The following is a 7,134-nucleotide window of genomic DNA, read 5'->3' as shown; positions in this document are numbered from 1 at the left end:
CCTTGTCTTTTTCCTGATCTTAGAGGAAATGCTTTCAGTTTTTCATCATTGAGAATGATGTTTGCTGTGGGTTTGTCATATATGGCCTTTATTATGTTGAGGTAGGTTCCCTCTATGCCCACTTTCTGGAGACTTTTTATCATAAATGGGTGTTGAACTTTGTCAAAAGCTTTTTCTACATCTATTGAGACGATCATATTGTTTTTATTCTTCAATTTGTTAATATGGTGTATCACATTGATTGATTTGCATATATTGAAGAATCCTTTCATTCCTGGGATAAATCCCACTTGATCATGATGCATGATCCTTTTAATGTGTTGTTAGATTCTGTTGCTAATATTTTGTTGAGGATTTTTGCATCTATATTCATCAGTGATATTGGTCTGTAATTTTCTTTTTTTATAGTACATTTGTCTGGTTTTGGTATCAGGGTGATGGTGGCCTCATAGAATGAGCTTGGGAGTGGTCCTTCCTCTGCAGTTTTTGGGAAGAGTTTGAGAAGGATCGGTGTTAGCTCTTCTCTAAATGTTTGATAGAATTCACCTGTGAAGCCATCTGGTCCTGGACTTTTGAGTTTTGGAAGATTTTAAATCACAGTTTCAATTTCATTACTTGTGATTGGTCTGTTCATATTTTCTATTTCTTCCTGGTTCAGGAAGTTGGAGAGTTATACCTTTCTAAGAATTTGTCCATGTCTTCCCGGTTGTCCATTTTATTGTCATAGAGTTGCTTGTAGTAGTCTCTTATGATGCTTTGTATTTCTGAGGTGTCTGTTGTAACTTCTCCTTTTTCACTTCTAATTTTATTGATTTGAGTCCTCTCCCTCTTTTTCTTGATGAGTCTGGCTAATGGTTTATCAATTTTGTTTATCTTCTCAAAGAACCAGCTTTTAGTTTTATTGATCTTTGCTATTGTTTTCTTTGTTTCTATTTCATTTATTTCTGCTCTGATCTTCATGATTTCTTTCCTTCTACTAACTTTGGTTTTGTTTGTTCTTCTTTCTCTAGTTCCTATAGGTGTAAGGTTAGACTATTTATTTGAGATTTTTCTTGTTTCTTGAGGTAGGCTTGTATTGCTATAAATTTCCCTCCTAAAACTGCTTTTGCTGTATCCCATAGGTTTTGGATCATCGTGTTTTTGTTGTCATTTGTCTCTAGGTATTTTTTGATTTCCTCTTTGATTTCTTCAGTGATCTCTTTGTTATTTAGTAACATATTCTTTAGCCCCATGTGTTTGTGTTTTTTACGTTTTTTCCCCTGTAATTGATATCTAGTCTCATAACACTGTGGTCAGAAAAGATGCTTGATACGATTTCAATTTTCTTAAATTTACTGAGGTTTGATTTGTGACCCAAGATGTGATCTATCCTGGAGAACGTTCTGTGCACACTTGAGAAGATGGTGTAATCTGCTGTTTTTGGATGGAATGTCCTATAAATATCAATTAAATCTATCTGCTCTGTTGTGTCATTTAAAGCTTGTGTTTCCTTATTAATTTTCTGTTTGGATGATCTGTCCATTGGTGTAAGTGAGGTGTTATAAAGTCCCCCACTATTATCGTGTTACTGTCTATTTCCTCTTTTATAGCTGTTAGCTGTTGCCTTATATATTGAGGTGCTCCTATGTTGGGTGCATATATATTTATAATTGTTATATCTTCTTCTTGGATTGATCCCTTGACCATTATGTAGTGTCCTTCCTTGTCTCTTGTAACATTCTTTATTTTAAAGTTTATTTTATCTGATATGAGTATTGCTACTCCAGCTTTCTTTTGATTTCCATTTGCATGGAAAATCTTTTTCCATTCCCTCACTTTCAGTCTGTATGTGTCCCTAGGTCTGAAGTGGGTCTCTTTTAGACAGCATATACATGGGTCTTGTTTTTGTATCCATTCAGCGAGGCTGTGTCTTTTGGTTGGAGCATTTAATCCATTCACGTTTAAGGTAATTATTGATATGTATGTTCCTATTACCATTTTCTTAATTGTTATGGGTTTGTTTTTGTACATCCTTTTCTTCTCTTGTGTTTCCCACTGAGAGAAGTTTCTTTAGCATTTGTTGTAGAGCTGGTTTGGTGGTGCTGAATTCTCTTAGCTTTTGCTTGTCTGCAAAGCTTTTGATTTCTCCATCGAATCTGAACTTACTCATTTTCAGTGGAAGTGGTGTTGGTGTTGGTGCTTTCCCATTACCCGTTGCACCTTTGTCTCATGGTCAATATGCCAACAAACTAAACTAGATATCAGAAAATTGTTTGGTGATCATGGAATAAAGGCAAAGGCTGTGAATAGCCTCGAAAGGCATTTTTCTAGGGAGTGTGAAAGTTGCTCCAGTACCAAGTACCACTCTGTTGTGATGAGAATACCATCTCTGCCAGATGGCATCTGTTGCACAATATACTGTTGTGTGTTCCATGCCCCACCTATTTTCCACTTTCGCCAGGTGCTTCCACGTACATCCACCTGTGAGCCCTAAGCTAGCCTCTCTGCCTAGGCTGTGAATCCCCGAGGGGAGAAGAGGCTTACTCATATTTGTACCTGGATGACACTAAGTCTCGTAATTTCTAGTGACCAGAGGGGCAGATGGAAGGATAGATGGACTGGGTGGATGCATGAATGAAAAGAAATTCCAGTTGCTCAGGCTCTGCCTGGGTTTCCAGAATCTAAGCTCCTGACCCCATTTGGGAGATGTTAAGGGTCTCACTCTGAATCATTACTAATTTGTTCTTTAGCTTTTATTTAATTTCTTTGCATTCAAAACTGGGTGTGTCTGTTACCACTGATACTACTTTCTTCCTCTCAAATAATGATTATAAAGAAAAATATACATTTGAAAAGGTAGTATATTATCTATTCTGTTAATTTAAAGTCAGTATTTATCAAGGGGGAGATGGTTGGGGGAGGGATGGAGTGGGAGGTTGGGGTTAGCAGATGTAAGCTATTATATACAGAATGGATAAACAACAAGGTCCTACTGTATAGCACAGGGAACTATATTCAATATCCTATGATAAACCATAATGGAAAAGAATATTTAAAAAAAGAATGTATAACTGAATCACTTTGCTGTACAGCAGAAATTAACACAACGTTGTAAATCAAATATAATTCAATAAAGAAAAGAATTGGGAAAAAATAAAATCAGTATTTATAATGTGTAGTCTATAAATCTCTTTTTAACTATATAGGGGATCACTCTACAAAGTTCAATGGCTTCCCATATTACACAGAGTAAAAGCCAGAGTCTTTGCAAGACAAAGCTGTCTACACTGCATCGCCATTTACCTCTGACCTCCTTTCCTACCACTCTCCCTTCCATCCTTCAGCACCAGCTCTGGGTCACCCGCTGCTCCACCCACTCTCACACCTCTGGACCTTTGCCCTTGGAAGGTCCCTCACCCCATTCAACTATCACTTCCAGTGAAGCCAGTCCTAATTACTCTATACACAAATTCACCGTCCCTAACACCAACCCTAAATCCAGGCCCCTTCATTTGTCTCCATAGCATGGATCATCCTCTGAGACGCTCTCTTCACCTCTGGCCCCCTCCTGTGAATTTAATTTCCATGAGGGCAGAAATTTAGGGGTTTTTTTTCTGTTTTTTTTGGGGGGGTGCTTACTGCTGTATCCCCAGTGCCTACAACAAGGTCTGGCACACACTTAAAGTATTTATAAATATTGTGGATAAATGAATGAATGAATGAGTGAGTGAATGAATGAATGAATGTGTAGAACATCAAATATCCTACAAGACTCATACTAAACAATAGCAGTCCCTGGCCTCCCCACTCCTGAATCTTCCTCTCCAAAATCATTTAACTATTTCTGGTATTAACCTGTACATTTCTAAAGAACATGCTTGTACTGCTATTTCTTGATTATGCAACTTAAGATATTAGAGACCCAAATTCCTATTGTGTAAGATGATACAGGATTCTTATACAACCCGAGACCCCCAGTCCCCACTTCTTCACCTTCCTAGTAGAATTATATCACATTATCTTACAATTTACTTATATGTCTCTTGTCTATATCCCTCTAGATGCAATGATACAATTGGATGTATCAATACAATTGATTGATACAATACAATCCCTCTAGATACAATTCTAGCTAGAATGAGGCTCCATAAACAGAAATTTGTGTCTGTTTTGCTCGCTGAAGTATCCTTATGACCTAGAACAATGTCACACTCGTAGTAGGTACTGAATAAATATTTGTGGAATAAGTGAATTATTTCTCAGCTTTACAGTATGTGACTTGCCCACAAGTCACTCATTACTGCATTCTCAGGATGCACTGGCTGTCCCCCACGTCCCTTTGGGTTGCCTGGCTGGTTGGGCACTGCACTGGCATGTGGCCACCACCAGATAACATCTAATAACTCCCTTTCATCCAGTTGTACTTGGGAATCTCTCCTCTATATCCTGAACTTTTCATTAACACTTACACTGACTGATTTATAATTACTGACATTAATCAGCTTCTCCAACTAGGCTACAGCCTCCTTGGCATCATGGAGTGTCTTGGTCATCTCTGAGCCCCATTGTCTTTCACAGCATCAGACCTATCGTAATAGATTCTCAAGAAGTTCTGAATGAAGGACACACAGCCCTGCTTGCCACTTTGAAGCAAGAGAGAAACAACTTCCTGTCCCAGGGGAGCCCTTATGACAAGACACTCTCACTATTTACAGAAATAAAGTGATGATCAACTGATTTTCCTCTCACTATACACTTCCCAGGGCTAACTAATGCCAGGTCATTTCATTCACTTCATTTTTCAACCATTTCGCTTCTTTCTATTCCTTTTTCTTGCTCAAGTCTCCATCAAAAATAAAAATAAAACGTGGGTTTCCCTGGTGGTGCAGTGGTTAAGAATCCACCTGCCAATGCAGGGGACACAGGATCAAGCCCTGCTCCGGCAAGATCCCACATGCCACGGAGCAACTAAGTCCGTGCGCCGCAGCTACTGAGCCTGCACTCTAGAACCCGCGAGCCACAACTACTGAACCCCGCATGCCTAGAGCCCATGCTCCACAACAAGAGAAACCACCACAATGAAAAGCTGGCACACTGCAACAAAGGGTAGGCCCTGCTCGCCACAACTAGAGAAAGCCCACACGCAGCAACAAGGACCCAATGCAGCCATAAATAAATAAATAAATAAAAGTTAAAAAATAAACATAAATTTCAACTAAGAGTTAAATCAGTCAGAGTACCATGGCTTCTTTCAAAGTTAGAAATGTTGTCTTTCTGAAATGTCTGATTCAACATTAAGCTCTGTAGGCATGGCGGCGTTTGCGGATTTGGACCTGTGGGAGGGTTCCAACCTGAAGGCGCTGGGCTCGTGGAGAATGCCGCTCACCTGGGCTATTCAGTTGTTGCCATCAATCATGTTGTTGAATTTAAGGAAACGAAACAGGAAATTGAAAAACCAGTAGCTGTTTCTGAACTCTTTACAACTTTGCTAATTGTACAGGGAAAATCAAAACCGATTTTAAGATTTTAACTAGACTGACAATTATCATTTCAGATCCATCTCACTGTAATGTTTTTGTTTTTGTTTTTGTTTTGTTTTTTTTGGTGGTACGTGGGCCTCTCACTGTTGTGGCCTCTCCCGTTGCGGAGCACAGGCTCCGGACACGCAGGCTCAGCAGCCATAGCTCACGGGCCCAGCCACTCCACGGCATGTGGGATCTTCCCGGACCGGGGCACGAACCCATGTCCCCTAGCATCGGCAGGCGGACTCTCAACCACTGCGCCACCAGGGAAGCCCCACTGCAATGTTTTGAGAGCAACTTCTTCAAGAGTCCGGCTGTACGATACCGTTGCAGTTTTTTGAAGACAGAAAACCTTTTTCATATTGCTTGTACACATTTAGATGTGGATTTAGTCTGCATAACTGTAACACAGAAGCTACCATTTTACTTCAAAAGACCCCCTATTAAAGTGGCAATTGAGTGAGGTGTGGGCTTTGAACTTGTCTATAGCCCCCCTGTCAAAGACTCCACAATGAGAAGGTACACAGTTTCCAACGCCCTCAATTTGATGCAGGTCTGCAAAGGAAAGAATGTAATTATATCTAGTGCTGCTGAAAGGCCTTTAGAAATAAGAGGCCCATACGATGTGGCAAACGTACAGTTGTTGTTTGGGCTGTTGGAAAGTGACACCAAGGCTGCAGTGTCCACCAACTGCCAAGCGGTGCTTCTGCATGGAGGGAGAAGCTAGAAAAACTGCTTTTGGAATTATTTTCACGGTGAAGAAGTCTCGGACATCAGAAGTAGATGATGAAAAAAATAATAATAATAAATAAATAAATAAAAGAAGTAGATGATGATTCTCTTCCAGCCTGCAAGAAAGCCAAGTGTGAGGACTGAAACGAGTCCCCCTTCTCTGTCAGCACTCCCTTCTGCCATCTGAGAACCCATCAGCCACAACAGAATAGGAACCTCCTTATGATTCACTATTTTCACTTAGATATCAGTGGTCTGTAAAAGCAGTCTTATATTTAAGCCATTAAAATAACAAAACCTGAGAGATTAAGATGGCGAAGTAGAAGGACGTGCTCTCACTCCCTCTTGCGAGAGCACCGGAATCACAACTAACTGCCGAGTAGTCATCGACAGGAAGACACTGGAACTCACCAAGGAGGATACCCCACAGCCAGAGACAGAGGAGAAGCCACAATGAGATGGTAGGAGGAGCGTAATCACAATAGAATCAAATCTCATAACTGCCGGGTGGGTGACTCACAAACTGGAGAACGCTTATACCACAGAAGTCCACCCACTGGAGTGAAGGCTCTGAGCCCCACGTCAGGCTTCCCAACCCAGGGGTACAGCAATGGGAGGAGGAATTCCTAGAGAATTAGACTTTGAAGGCTAGCGGGATTTAACTGCAGGACTTCGACAGGACTGGGGGAAACAGAGACTCCACTCTTGGAGGGCACACACAAAGTAGTGTGTGCGTCGGGACCCAGCGGAAGGAGCAGTGACCCCATAGGACTGAACCAGGCCTACCTGCTGGTGTTGGAGGGTCTCCCGCAGAGGTGGGGGGTGGCTGTGTCTCACCAAGAGGACAAGGACACTGGCAGCAGAAGTTCTGGGAAGTACTCCTTGGCGTGAGCCCTCCCAG

The 7,134-nt window shown here is 41.1% G+C and overlaps 1 pseudogene across 1 annotated transcript; it reads left to right on the top strand.

Annotated features, from left to right (window-relative positions):
* The first annotated feature begins 5,288 nt into the window (after positions 1–5,288).
* On the top strand, positions 5,289–6,377 carry LOC307177601 (ribonuclease P protein subunit p30-like; annotated as a pseudogene). Its single transcript has 3 exons — positions 5,289–5,545; positions 5,769–6,284; positions 6,331–6,377. The product of its transcript is annotated as a ribonuclease P protein subunit p30-like (transcript).
* The last annotated feature ends 757 nt before the right edge of the window (positions 6,378–7,134 follow it).

Source organism: Stenella coeruleoalba (genome assembly GCF_951394435.1).
Source record: "Stenella coeruleoalba genome assembly, chromosome: 19".
Taxonomy (NCBI): Eukaryota; Metazoa; Chordata; class Mammalia; order Artiodactyla; family Delphinidae; genus Stenella; species Stenella coeruleoalba.
This window is presented reverse-complemented; position numbering and strand designations above follow the sequence as displayed.